Raw genomic sequence first — 14,712 nt, 5'->3', positions numbered from 1 at the left:
GAATTAGGTGCAGTAAAGTCACTAAGCATCTTCCTTGCATTGTTATTATTTTCGGCCATGTTTTCTTCTTTTTCAAAAATTTCTGTCAGATTTTCTCCAGAGAGTTGTGCTTTAGCTTCCCTTAGCTTCCTCTTCAGAGTCCTTTCAGGTTCAGGATCAGCTTCAACAAGAATGTTCTTATCCTGTTCCTGCTCATATGAAAAAGAAGAAATTTGAAAAAGGGGGAAGGGATTTTCGAAAATTAGAGAGAGAATTAGTTAGGTAGTTTTGAAAAAGATATGATTGAAACAAAAAGATAGGATTGATTAAAAAAAATTTGAAAATCAATTTTAAAAAGGTAAGAAGTTAGAAAGGAAGTTAGAAAAGATTTTGAAATTGATTTTGAAAAAGATGTGATTGAAACTTAATTTGAAAAAGATTTGAAAAAGAAATTTAAAAAGATTTGATTTTGAAAATTAAAGTTGATTACTTGACTAACAAGAAACTAAAAAGATATGATTCTAGAGTTTAAAGATTGAACCTTTCTTACTAGGCAAGTAACAAACTTAATATTTTTGAATCAATCACATTAATTGTTAGCATTGATTTGAAATTATGAAACAAAATAAGAAAAGATTTTTGAAAATCAGTTTGGAATTTTCGAAAATTATGAAAGAAAAATGAAAAAGATTTGATTTTTGAAAAAGATTTGAAAAAGATAAGATTTTTAAGGTGAACACCAAGAACACTTTGAATGTCAAGATGAACACCAAGAACTTATTTTTGAAAAATTTTCAAGAAAAGAAAACATGCAAGACACCAAACTTAAAAATTTTTATTCTTTAGACATTAACAAATTGAAAATGCATATGAAAAATAAGAAAAGACACAAAACAAGAAAATATGAAGATCAAACAAGAAGACTGGCCAAGAACAACTTGAAGATCATGAAGAATGCAATGCATGAAATTTTCGAAAATAATTTTTTTTAGAAAATTAAAAAGATGCAATTGACACCAAACTTAAAACTTGACTCTAGACTCAAACAAGAAACATCAAATTATTTTTGGTTTTTATGATTTTATTAATCTTTTTTTTATATTTTTTTCGAAATTTAATTAGGAAAAACGAAAAAGAAGAAATATTTTTTTTTTGTATTTTTTGAAAATAAGAAATGAAAGCTTAAAATTAAAATAAAATTACCTAATCTGAGCAACAAGATGAACCGTCAGTTGTCCAAACTCGAACAATCCCCGACAACGGCGCCAAAAACGTGGTGCGCAGAAATCGTGACGGTTCCATTCCTTGGTAACGGCGCTGAAAACTTTATACGCACGTTCATAATCTTAATTCTTTGTCACAACTTCGCACAACTGACCAGCAAGTGCACTGGGTCGTCCAAGTAATAAACCTTACGTGAGTAAGGGTCGATCCCACGGAGATTGTCGGCTTGAAACAAGCTATGGTCACCTTGTAAATCTCAGTCAGGCGGATTCAAATGTATTAAGAGATTATAGTGTACTAAAAGATAATTAAAATAGGATAGAGATACTTATGTAATTCATTGGTGAGAATTTCAAATAAGAGTATAGAGATGCTTTTGTTCCTCTGAACCTCTGCTTTCCTGCTGTCTTCATCCAACCATTCCTACTCCTTTCCATGGCAAGCTGTATGTAGAGCATCACCGTTGTCAATGGCTACATCCCATCCTCTCTGTGAAAATGGTCCAATGCGCTGTCACTGCATGGTTAATCATCTGTCGGTTCTCGATCATACTGGAATAGGATTTACTATCCTTTTGCATCTGTCACTACGTCCAGCACTCGCGAGTTTGAAGCTCGTCACAGCCATCCCTTCCCAGATCCTACTCGGAATACCACAGACAAGGTTTAGACTTTTCGGATCTCAGGAATGGCCATCCATGGGTTCTAACTTATACCACGAAGATTCTAATATCTCGGACTCGGTCCTCTGTATTAGATATCTAAGAGATACTCATTCTAGCTTGTTTGCATGTAGAACAGAAGTGTTTGTCAGGCACGCGTTCATAAGTGAGAATGATGATGAGCGTCACATAATCATTGCATTCATCATTTTCTTGGGTGCGAATGGATATCTTAGAGAAGGAATAAGCTTGAATTGAATAGAAAAACAGTAGTACTTTGTATTAATTCATGAGGAATAGCAGAGCTCCACACCTTAATCTATGGTGTGTAAAAACTCTACCGTTTGAAAATACATAAGTGATGATGGTCCAGGTATGGCCGAATGGCCAGCCCCCATGAAAGTCTAAGATAGCATAAAACTTATCAAAGATCTCTTTTACAAAGATAGTAAAAAGTTCTATTTATACTAAACTAGTTACTAGGGTTTATAGAAATGAGTAAATGATGCAGAAATCCACTTCCGGGGCCCACTTGGTGTGTGTTTAGGCTGAACATTGAGCTTTACACGTGTAGAGGTCTTTCTTGGAGTTGAACGCCAGTTTGTAACCTGTTTCTGGTGTTTAACTCCACTTTGCAACCTGTTTCTGGCGTTTCACTCCAGAATGCAGCATGGGACTGGCGTTCAATGCCAGTTTACGTCGTCTATCTTTAATCAAAGTATGGACTATTATATATTTCTGGAAAGTCCTGGATGTCTACTTTCCAACGCAATTGAGAGCGCACCATTGGGAGTTCTGTAGCTCCAGAAAATTCACTTTGAGTGCAGGGAGGTCAGAATCCAACAGCATCTGCCGTCCTTCTTCAACCTCTGAATCTGATTTTTGCTCAAGTCCCTCAATTTCAGCCAGAAAATACCTGAAATCACAGAAAAACACACAAACTCATAGTAAAGTCCGGAAATGTGAATTTTAATTAAAAACTAATAAAAATATACTAAAAACTAACTAAATTATACTGAAAACTATGTAAAAACAATGCCAAAAAGCGTATAAATTATCCGCTCATCACCTACCTCCTTTGTGGATAGTGTACATCTAGCATCAAACTTACCTTTGGTTTTAGGAGGGATTGAGTTAGTTCTATCCAAGGGAGAAGGCTTGGATGTTGAATCCTTTATGCAAGTGCCTCCCTTGTGAGGGGGTAATGGAGGGCCAAGGACCTTGAATACCATCTAGTCCTTATGCAAGGTAATCCTTGTTCCCTTTTGGATTCCCAGCTTCTCCATTACTATACTTGACCCTAGGTCACACAGAGCCTTCTCAAAGGTCATGGTGCCTATGGTGCAAGGAATTAGAAAGCATCTAGAGTTTGGAAACTTCTGAGGTAGGTCTTGCTGAACCAAAGCATTGAGGTCTTTGGAAAGCAATTGAGGTTCTTCCTCCAAAGGCTTTGTACCAAATAGTTTGGCATTCAACTTCATGAGAGCTCCTAGGTGCCGAGCAACTTGCTCTTTCCTAGTGTCTTCATCCTCACTTGAGGATGAGTAGTCATCAGAACCCATACACTGCAGAAGTGCATTAAAAGAAACCTCAATGGTCTTTACGGTTTCCTTTGGTTCTGAGATAGAGGGTTATTGAGTGGGCTTTAAGCTCTCAAGGGGTGTGCTCTAACTGGCGTTCAACGCCAGCTCTGTCAGCTTATTGGGTATTGAATGCCCTTGCTGTCCACCCTGACTGGCATTCAACACTAGTCCCTCTAGCATTTTGGGTGTTGGATGCCTAGCAGGGGTGTCCTTGCTAGCGTTCAACGCTAGCTTCCCTGAGTTTATGGGCGTTGAACGCCCAGTGAGGGCTTCCTCACTGGCGTTCAGCGCCAGGCTTGCTGCTATCATGGGCGTTGAACGCTCAGTAAGGGCTTTCTCACTGGCGTTCAATGCCTTCACAGTCTCTCCAGACTCGGCCTCTGCCTCAGTGGAAGGTATTAGATTTAAACTTAAGCCAAGATCATACAGGGCTTTGTCAAAAATGATCTTTCCAGTAATTCATAGAATCTGGAAGCTCCATGGATCTGGCATCTTCCTTGGCAGCTCAGGCTGAATTAGGATACTGTACTTCTTAGTAAGTATCTCTATTTCATTTCTCCTTAGGTCCTTCTTTTTAAATACCTCTGTAAAGGAGATATTAACTTGCAGTTCCTTAAGGGCTGCTGGGGAATGAGCTAACTGCTCATCTGCTAGTTCTTTCTGCACGCCAAGGAAATGTGGCTCTTGAGGTTCTTTCATCTCTGCAAGAGGGAGCTTTGTGATCATCACAGACTCCTCTTGTACGCCCAGAGAGGAATCAACTTGAGGTTCCTTCTCTTCTGTAGGGGGGTCTCAATGGTAGTCTCAGGATCCTCTTAGTCCTTGCTTGCCTTAAGTCCCTCAGTAGCATGCTCCTGAGGTTTGGCCTCCCTGGTGAAGACTACTGTCTCACCTTCTTTTAAGGTTTTCATGTCTAGAACTCTGTCCTAACTGGGGTCTTCTCACAGGAGTATAAGTGTTGGTTATTGGCAGCTATCTCAATAAGCTCATCTGCCTCTTCATGTGTCTCTATTAGGTCTAGAGAACCACCTACAAAGTTATCTATTGTCTCTCTGGCCATCTCAGAGATAGCTTCATAGAAGATGATCGTCTTGCCCCATCCAGACAACACATGGAGGGGGCAATTCCTGAACATGAACTTGTACCTCTCCTAAGCATCACGGAGAGACTCACTCTCCTTCTGTCTAAAGGTTTAGATATCTGTCACTAGCTTTGCTTGTCTCTGTGAGGGAGAGAACTTGTTTAGGAAATTGTTAATAACCTGATCCCAAGTATTCATACTTCCCCTGGGTGTAAAATTCCACTAATCCTTTGCTCGATCTTTCAGAGAAAATGGGAATAGTTTTAGCTTGTGGAGTTCAGGGTCCACTCCATTGGGGTCTGTAGTGTCACAGAACTGCAGGAAGTCACTGATTAATTTACTGGGGTCTTCCTGTGTATGTCCGTGAAATTTGAACTTCTGCAACACTAATGTAATATGTTGTAGGTTGATTTCAAAGCTTCTTGCTCCGATAGGAGGTACATTGATATTTTCTCCATAGAAATCAGGGTTGAAGCCGCCAATCACCTTTCTTGCCTTTCTTCCAGGTTCGGCCATGTCTCCCTTTTCTTGTTCAAAGTTTTCTGAAAGGTCTCTTCTGGAGTGTTGTGCTTTAGCTTGTTGTAAATGCCTCCTCAGAGTCTTTCCAGGTTCAAGATCAGGAGTCAAAAGGGGTTCTTTATCCCTGTTTCTAGTCATAAACAAGAAGACAAGAAAAAGAAAGAAAAGAAAGAGACTTCCAATAGGCAAGAAGCTCCTCCTTAAAGTCAGAAGTAGATAAAGAAGAAGAAAATAAAAAATAAAAATAAATAAAATAAGTAGAAAAAAATACCTTGAAAACAATAAATAAGAGTGAATAAAGAAAGAAAATCACAAGAGAGCTTTCTATGCCAATTGGTAAGAAGCTCCAAGTGAGATGTGAAGAAGAAAGGAAAGCAAATAAAGAAGTTGAGTTAGAGATAGAGAAGGAAGTAGAGTTGAATGAATAGAGATGAGAAGAGAAGAGGTATAAATAGAAAAAGTAAATAAGAATTAAAATATTTGTATTTTATATTTAATTAATTAATTAATTTTTTCAAAAATTAAGTTAGGAATTTTTGAAAAATAAGAGAGAGAAGATAAGATATTAATTAAGAAAAGATTTTTAATTTTTAAAAATAGAAGATAAAATAAGAAAAGATTTTGAAATCAAAATTTGAAATTAGAAAAAGATAAGATTTTGAAATTTGATTTTGAAAATGATATGATTTAAAAATTAGAAGTTAGAAAAGATAAGATAAGAAACGAAAAGATAAGATTAGAAAATTGATTTTGAAAAAGATTTAATTTTTTTAAAAAATTTGAAATTTGAAAAAGATAAGATGATATTTTTGAATTTTGAAAAAGATATGATATGATTTTGAAAAAGATAAGATTTTTGAAAAAGATATGACTTTTTAAATTTTGAAAAATTTGATTTTTGAAAACTTGACAACTAAGATATGATAAGATAAAATTTTAAAATTGAAATCTGAATTTTAATGAAAAAAATTCGAAAATTAAGTTGAAAATAGTTAGAAAAGATATTTTTTATTTTTGAATTTATGATGAAAGAGAAAAACACAAAAAAGATACTATGACTTAAAATTTTTAGATCTAGTGCACCCAAATTTTTGAAAATTTGGAGGGAAACGCAAGGGAACACCAAACTTAAAAATTTTAAGATCAAGTCACACACAAGACTCAAGAACACTTTAAAGACTCACAAGAACACCAAGAACAAAATTTAAAGACTCAAAGAACACAACAATACAACAACAACACTAAACTTAAAATTTTTAGAAAACCAAGACAAAATTTTCAAAAAACACAAGAAAAATAAAAAGAAAACACCAAACTTAAAGACTTGACACAAGAATTAAACAAAGAAACTATTTTTGAAAATTTTTAGAAAGAAAGATTCAAAGAGAATGTAAGACTCAACAAGAACATTAACACTGTGACTCAAAGAAAACAATTCAGAGGATGCCAAAAATAAACTATATGAAAAAGGTTTTTGAAAGAGTTTAAAAATTTTTGGAATTGAAGAGCATGAACATGCAGGATTCAAACCAAGAACAAGAATCAGACAAAGAAAATAAAAATATTTTTGAAAAAGATTTTTCAAATTTTCGAAAATTTCAAAGAGAAGAATAAAAGTAAAAAAAACAAGAAGCTAACAAAATTAAAGAAAAATCCTGATCTAGGGAGCAAGACAATCTGGCAGTTTGTCCAAACTCAACAATTCCAGACAACGGTGCCAAAAATTTGGTGCACGAATCTCCACACCTTCGTACAACTATACCAGCAAGTGCACTGGGTCGTCCAAGTAATACGTGAGCGAGTCAGGGTCGATCCCACGAGGATTGTTGGCTTGAAGCAATCTATGGTTATCCTGTAGGTCTTAGTCAGGCAGATGAAAGAGTAGGAGATGTTGGTATGTTATTTTTAATTACATAAAAGTACAGGGAATAAATAAACAGGGTAATTCGAACTCAGAAGTCCTGTAAACTGTTAAAAGAGGGATAAGAATGAAGTGAAGGATTGGAGTTGCTTAGTCTTTCTGAATTAATTCCGGTAGTACTGTTTCCTTTACTTGTGAGTAATTTCTTGAATGGCAGGCTGTATGTGATTGACACTAGTTTGAGCAGCTGCCAATACTCCTCCAGATCTGAACCCCAGGTTTAGTACGGATCCATTCTGATTGAGGGTGAAGCTCGTACAATTTATTCTCCTTAATGATCCTACTCAAAATGCCACAGACAAGGTCGGATCTTCTGTATCAGAGAATGCTGCATCTATAGATTCTAGTCTCTACCACAGAGACCCTAATCTCCCCGGAAATTGGCTGAACTGATGTCTCGAGAAATCCCCAACGAAGTCGTGGAATAGCCGTCTGAGAGACGTATATTCAAGCTGGTGGTTCATCATTGTCCGATGAAAGACGCACTCTGAACCCATGTAGAATGTGATAACCTTAGTCCAGTTCAACGCATTCATAGTGATGAAGAACGAATATACATCTTAGAATTAATCAAACACAAATCGAAGAGAAACAGTAATACTTTTATTAATTCATAGGACTCAACAATGTTCCTCCCCTCAACCTAGGAGGTTTAGAAACTCATACTGAAAGTAAAATACAATGGTGAAAACAAAAATAGGGCTGAATGGTTGTAAAAGATGTTTGAATAACATGAATTAAATCCCTTAAATACTAAATTAATGACTAGTAAGGGTAAAACAGTCTATTTAGTGCTAAAATCTACTTCTGAGGCCCACCTGGTGAGTGTTTGGGCTGAGCTTTAATGAGATCCACGTGCTATGAGATTCCTTGGGCATGGAATGCCAGCTAGGAGGTCCTCTCTGGGCCTTTGGATGCTGGGCTTTGCTCTTTGGGCGCTGGACGCCTGGAAGAAGGCAGAAAGCTGGCGTTGGACGCCAGTTTTGGGCCTTCTAATCCGAAGTAAAGTATAAATTATTATATATTGTTGGAAAGCTCTGGAAGTCAGCTTTCCATAGCCATTGGGAGCGCTCCATTTGGACTTCTATAGCTCTAGAAAATCTCTTCTGAATGCAGGCAGGTCAGATCTAGACAGCATCTGCAGTGCTTTCTCTGTCTCTGAATCAGACTTCTGCTCTAACTTCTCAATTTCAGCCAGAAAATACATGAAATTGTCCAAAACACAAAAACTCATAGTAGAATAAAAAAATGTAATTTTAACACTAAAACCTATAAAAACTCAATAAAAACTAAACAAAAACTACTAAAAACTATATGAAAGTGTTGCCAAAAAGCGTATAAAATATCTGCTCATCAGTTAGATAATAACATATATAAATTAAGAAACATAGGACTAGGGTTATAGTAAAATATACACGAGTAATATAAGAATTTTACAAAATATTCGAGATAAAAGAGTTACTTAGGATTTAAATATAATATTGTAAAATTACTTTAGAAACGTGTGTAATTTCATTTATCAACATACTAATGAATTCAAATAATTATTTTTAATTTAAATTATAAAATAAATATGCTGATCACATTTTATAGGGTACAGTTTAAACTGAAAATATCAATTACCTAAATTGAATTGTATAACCTCTCATTATTTTGTCGTCACGAGAACTTCAATATCAATTATACAAAATAACCAATTACAATAAAAATTGTATAAAAATATTAATTGACTTAATCTCAAAGTATTCATAAAGTCAATTTAATTATCTTTAATAAATTAGTTTCTAAGAATAAAGAGCTCAAATTAGTAAATCATAACTTATTCATAATAGAAATTATTTAAATTATTCATAATAGAAATTACTTAAATTAAATCGTGTAATTATTCCATTACCAAATTCTAATTCCTATTATGCAAAATATTCAAATAAAATTACGTAAGAATCTTAATTGATTTAAAATCAACTTAATACTTTCAATAAAATAGTTTCTAAAAATATAAAGTTCAAACTTAATAAGATAAACCATAATTTATTAATATTTAAATTTTAAAAAATACAGGATGTTACAAAGTCTCCCTAATTTCAGCTAATTTTCATACACAAATCTTCGTGTTATATTAAGAGCTATGTAATAAGTAGCCTAAACAAATTACCATATATAATTGTTGACAGCAAATTCTCTTTTAAGTCCAAACAAAGTTTCCATTTCATATATACATATCCCACACATATTTGTTCCTTTTGTGAAGATGATCTGGACCACGGAACACTACACATTGAGTTCATCTAAAGAAACTTCAAACTACATAACGAACCTAGAACAATATGGCATATAATAACACTACTTTTGATGCACCAATTTCGACTTAAATTATTACATCAATGGCCAATAACATCTTCACTCCATCTTCCACTTCCCAGAACCTTTCCTAAATATTTTTTTGCTTGAACCTTGCCCTTCTGGGCTACCCACCCCAACAATGGCTGAATTTCCGACAACCGCAGGTCCAGTAGGTTTGGTCGGAGTTGCATTGCCAGTTTTGCAAAAGCTCTCAGTTGTAGAGTCTTGGGTTAATTGACGAATATGCTTTTTATTTAGAAAATACCTTACCAAAAATGTTCACTAAATTTAACAATTTTGAATGTCTTGAATAATACTAACCTTCGATAGAGACACATTGCCTAAAACATTCCTTTCAGAGTAAGTCTCAAGATTGCAACTTCCACCTAAAAGAGTGGATACACTCTGCTCCCCTCTTGAAAAGAGTCATCATCCAAAAGATTGCAGGCAACATCCAAAGAAACTAGTCATTGACAAATAAATTGAGTAAAATGATGATAGCATACCCCATTGTCAATAGACAAAGATTGCATCCCATAGAGGTCTATTAAAGACTCATCATCCCTAAGCTTAACAACGTTGTAGGCTTGATCAACAGATCTAATATTTCTGGAGGTCACAGATAGCTTAAATAAAAACTTATTTTCAATGATGGCGTTAAGAGCCTTCGCATAGCAACTGCCCTGATTTGTTTCCTCTAAATCAAGAATACTAACTTAAGTCGATGAGAAAATTTTCATGACCACAGCAGGATACACACTTATATTATCCATTCCAAACACTTACACTGGCTTCTTTTATTTTACTTGTTGTTTTTCCAACTATAGCCTTCGCTTTTGAGTTCCACAGTATGACCTTAATACAGCCAGTTCCATCGGTTAGGATCAAATTGAGGCGATATCTGTAAATGTTCCGTATGAAACAAAAAAGGAAAGCATGTTAGGATAATGTTCTTTAAAAAGAATAAGAAAACCAATAAACGATGAAGCATGCCACCCACATATTTGAAAGCACCATTAAACTCCACTTTCTTACAATGTTCACACCAATATTTGTCCTTGCTCGATTGCACTTTCCTAGGACAGGTGTTGCACAAAACATAGAACCAGTCCTTAAGACCCACCTCTGAGGAACTATCACACCAACTACTTAGCAAGAAGTTTCCTAATAAATAAAATTATCACACAATTATTAAATCCATGAAACTAAGAGAAAGCCAAAACGGATAAGACCAATGTGGGACTAACTTGCTCCAGGTTTAGGACCTCTTCTTTGGTCTTTACTGAAATGGTACCCCATGATATCTCATCACTAACAGATGGTTGCGATTGACTGTCAAAAACATTAATTTTTTGTGAGGCTAGATCCACTTGCAACATTAAACTTGATAACAAAAAAGAATTCAAAACATCTTGTTACTTATAACGATAATCCTATGATAACATGCCCACTTGGAAGGGAAACGACTGTACACTTTGACATAACCGTATGCCACCTTATCATACCTATTTTGGAAACTAACAACCTCAGAAAAATTAGCATTGCAATATAGTCGAGAAAGATCAAAGCTACTCTAGATGTTAACATCATTCAAGTACAAATTTGGTTTGAAAAGCTAGGCCACCAGGACCACTGGCTCGCAATCTGCCCTAGCTAGAAATGCAATATCTTTATCAACAAAATTTTCAAACAATGTACACTTCATCTTATTTCGCGTAAACAAATACACAACATAACCTGAATAAGCACAAACACTAGCCACTGGACCATTTACTAAGTATAACACAACCAAGTTCATTATTTCATTAAAAAAAGTGTCAAATATACGAACTCTAAATCCTCCAAATAAACCACCATCCGTTTAGTCTTTTGCCTGGTTTTGGTTACCAAGTCTTTGGATTCTTCTTTCACTACCACATGACCGATGCATTCTAATAAAAGATAGAAGAATAAGAGAACTTTAGAAAACAAATACAGGAACAATTTGCATAAATGTTACTTCTGTCGACACTTACCAATTAGATAATTTTGATTCAGCATAGCTATTGCTTCTATATCTTGGTACTTTGCAAATCGGAATGGAGTGAATGGAAATGTTCATGGGAAAGGATAGAAACAGATGTCTTCACATAGAAACTTAATTTATACTTGTGAGGTTTTGTGTTGACTGACTTGCCATATCCCTGCACGATGAAATTCCTCATTGGGTACACTTGAGGCTCGCAAAGAATGCTCGTAAAGATGGTTATGTTGTTTCGTGGTACCACTTGATCAGCTCCCTAGGTTGCACCATTCGCAACATTAGCCATGGCAACGCTTTGGATCTTTTTTAAAAAAAAAAATTGTCTCTTAACTCTGCACATTAGGTTCTCACGAACTGCTATAAATAGAAGAGCAAAAAAACTAATTTTGAATTACATCAATAGAGCGCAAAATTTAGAAATTTCGAAAATGTTATAATAAAAAGTTAATTGAAGTTCATCACATGGTTTAGTCGTTTTGGTGATCCTTGGACCTCCCCCTCAACCAATCAGAACATAGGATAGCAAGTTTATGCATAAGTTTGGAGAGTGTTTAGCATTGAGATTGTCAAAAGTATAGGCAAAGCAAAAACTTTTATCCATCGGTCATAGAAATGCAACATCCCGATACCATTAGAAGGATAACAACATGAATAGGGACACACATCAATGACTAAAACAATGATTTTGAGAGCCACATCACTACAAGATTTTTGTTTATTTTTGACAGTTTTTTTTTTTTTTTTGTGGAGGTTTATAACCCCACCAAATAGTTTGTGGGAGTTTCTAAAACTCCTAAAATTTGAGGTGCCACGAGGTCTTTTGTGGGAGTTTTTAAAAACCTCCACAATCTATTCAGTGGCGGGTTTTGTGTGTTTAATGGAGGTTTTATATTGGACATTTGTGACGATTTTAATTACTTTTGTGGCAGTTTAAAACCTCCACAAATTAATTTTTTAATTTAACAAAAATTAACTATTTTTTAAGATTTTCAAACCTCCACAAACTCTGTAATTATTTATTTATTTTTTATTTTAAATTATTTATTAATCTCATCTCATTTATATATTCTCAAATTAAAGATTTATTTTTTAATATCAAAATTTAAAAACTAAATCTTTTATAACACAATTCCTCAATATAAGACATAACTCTATAGATAAAAAATTCTCAATGTCAATAGTTCCAAATATAATTGCATATGGTAATATTCTACGTAACTATTACTGTTTTTTTTAAATAAAATAAAACAACAACTTCAATATTTCAATATCATATAATTACATAAAAGTCTCAAAATAAAAATATGAATGCAATCCGGAAGACCTTTAGGGGTTATTTTATATTCATGAACTGAAGCAGAGAATGCTTCTGGTGAACCTTGGAATAACTCATACATGTATGAGTAGCAAGTATCAATGAGTCTTATTATATTTTTAATTACAGAGGGGGTGCTAAACTCTCATTTATCAAAATAAAATTCTAAACCAATAGCATCTAAGCAATTAATTGCATAGAAGCAGCACATTGAACACCTCATACTGGAGCTCAAAGCACAAAGTAGTAGAAGGAATAACAATTATTAAAGGAAGCCATTCATAGTATACCTTATGAAAATGGAAAGTAACGCCCTCAATGGAAACATTAATATCACTAGGCAGTTCACCATTGCAAAACCTACCAAAACCACACAGGAAAAAAAGCACCAATCAAACATTATTTTCTTTCTATACACACAAATGCATACAGCACACAAAAAAAGCTCAACAACAACAACAAATCAAAGCCCATAGCTCATTCAAACCGATCGTGTATAATAAATTATGGAAGCATAATAATGAATCGAAATTAAGATTGAAAAGGAGCATTAAAAAGGGTAATAGTGAAAACAATACCTCTGGTAACAATTCGAACTTCAATACAAAGCTTTACCTCTGCTATTATTATTACTGGTTGTCTTTCTATATGAAATATGCTCTAATAAATAAATACTATTAATTAATAACATTATCAACCTTTGGTAAAATGTCAAGCACATAATAAATAAAAAGCTTAAAATATTATTTTTGGTAAAATTTTGTACAAATTTTCATCCAAACATATCTCTTATCAAGTTAGTAGCTACATTATCTTCAATAGCATTGTTGTCTAATAAATTGGTAGTTAATTGGATGTACTCATTATTGGGGTCAAGTTCTTGCTCTTGAGACAGCTCATTTTCGTACACTACATCTTCATTTCCTTGACCCATATTATATGTATCCCTTGGTTTGATATACACAGCAATACTCCACCCTTTATTTACCGTATCATCAACATAATATACCATTTGTGCTTGAGATGCTTCAATATAAGGTTCATGTTCCTCACGCTCACCCGTGTGAATTAATCTATCAAAATTGATATAATTGAAATTCTAATGGTCTTTTTTATAGCCTATGTCACTAGTTGTGTCAGCTCATTTGCATTTAAAAAGAAAAACAGCAAATCGTCCATGGTAGTTAAGTTTAATTATATCTTCTAACTTGCCATAATATGGAAAATTTGCTTGTCTTATATTTCTATCAGCAATACTTGCAATGTAGGGTGTGTTAGAGACTAAGAATACTCCACTATTTTGTGTCTTAAGACCAAATTCTCTAGTCAAAGTTTAAAATCTATACCCATTGATGTCATAAACAGAAAAACCCCTTGTGTTCATCATTGGGCCTCGTGCAAGAAACTTTATATCAGTTGACATTTCGTATGAATTATATGGATTCACACTCTATGAAGTAAAACAAAAAGTATCAGTCAAGATTATTTAGTTGACTAATATACAATGTATACTTTATAAAGTATGAATTTTTACTTACCAATGCTTGAAACCAATTAACAAAGTCTTTATTAACTTTCTTTTCTATCTCTGCAAGTGAGGATCTTCTTCCCTTTGAAGTTCTCCTAATATGGTCTCTAAAGGCGTTGATATATGGTTTCACACCTTCGTGATTGAAAATTACATAACGATGAGCCTGCAACTTCTCTATTTTAGTTAAATTGAAGTTTGAATAACCTCCATGTGGAGTACCTAATTTGGGAAAGACTGAAAATATTTCATAAGGGGGATCATAACAAAGACGACTAGGCCCATTAAATCTAGTCTCCATGTCATCAATATACCGAGAATAAAAAGTAGGAGACCCTTCAACTAAATAAACCTCAGCAACAGAACCTTTTGGATGTGCTTTATTTCGTACAAAAGACTTTAAGTGTCCCAATTTTTTACATGGATGAATTGTCTACAATTTCATCAAATGATTTTTACTTTAAAAAGAGAAAGCATTATTGTACCTTTCGACGGGGTATATGTATCGATAATGCACTAGCCTCCCAAATTTTGC

At 34.3% G+C, this 14,712-nt stretch overlaps 1 long non-coding RNA gene across 1 annotated transcript; it reads right to left on the bottom strand.

The window, feature by feature from the left end:
- Positions 9,149 to 11,688, bottom strand: LOC110268898. The gene is made up of 2 exons (XR_002357643.1): positions 10,312 to 11,688; positions 9,149 to 10,212 (listed from the first exon to the last, which is right to left on the bottom strand). It is a non-coding gene; the product is annotated as an uncharacterized LOC110268898 (long non-coding RNA).

Source organism: Arachis ipaensis, chromosome B02 (assembly GCF_000816755.2).
Source record: "Arachis ipaensis cultivar K30076 chromosome B02, Araip1.1, whole genome shotgun sequence".
Classification (NCBI taxonomy): Eukaryota; Viridiplantae; Streptophyta; class Magnoliopsida; order Fabales; family Fabaceae; genus Arachis; species Arachis ipaensis.
Note: the sequence above shows the minus strand (reverse complement) of the source record. Positions and strands in the feature narration are given on the sequence as shown.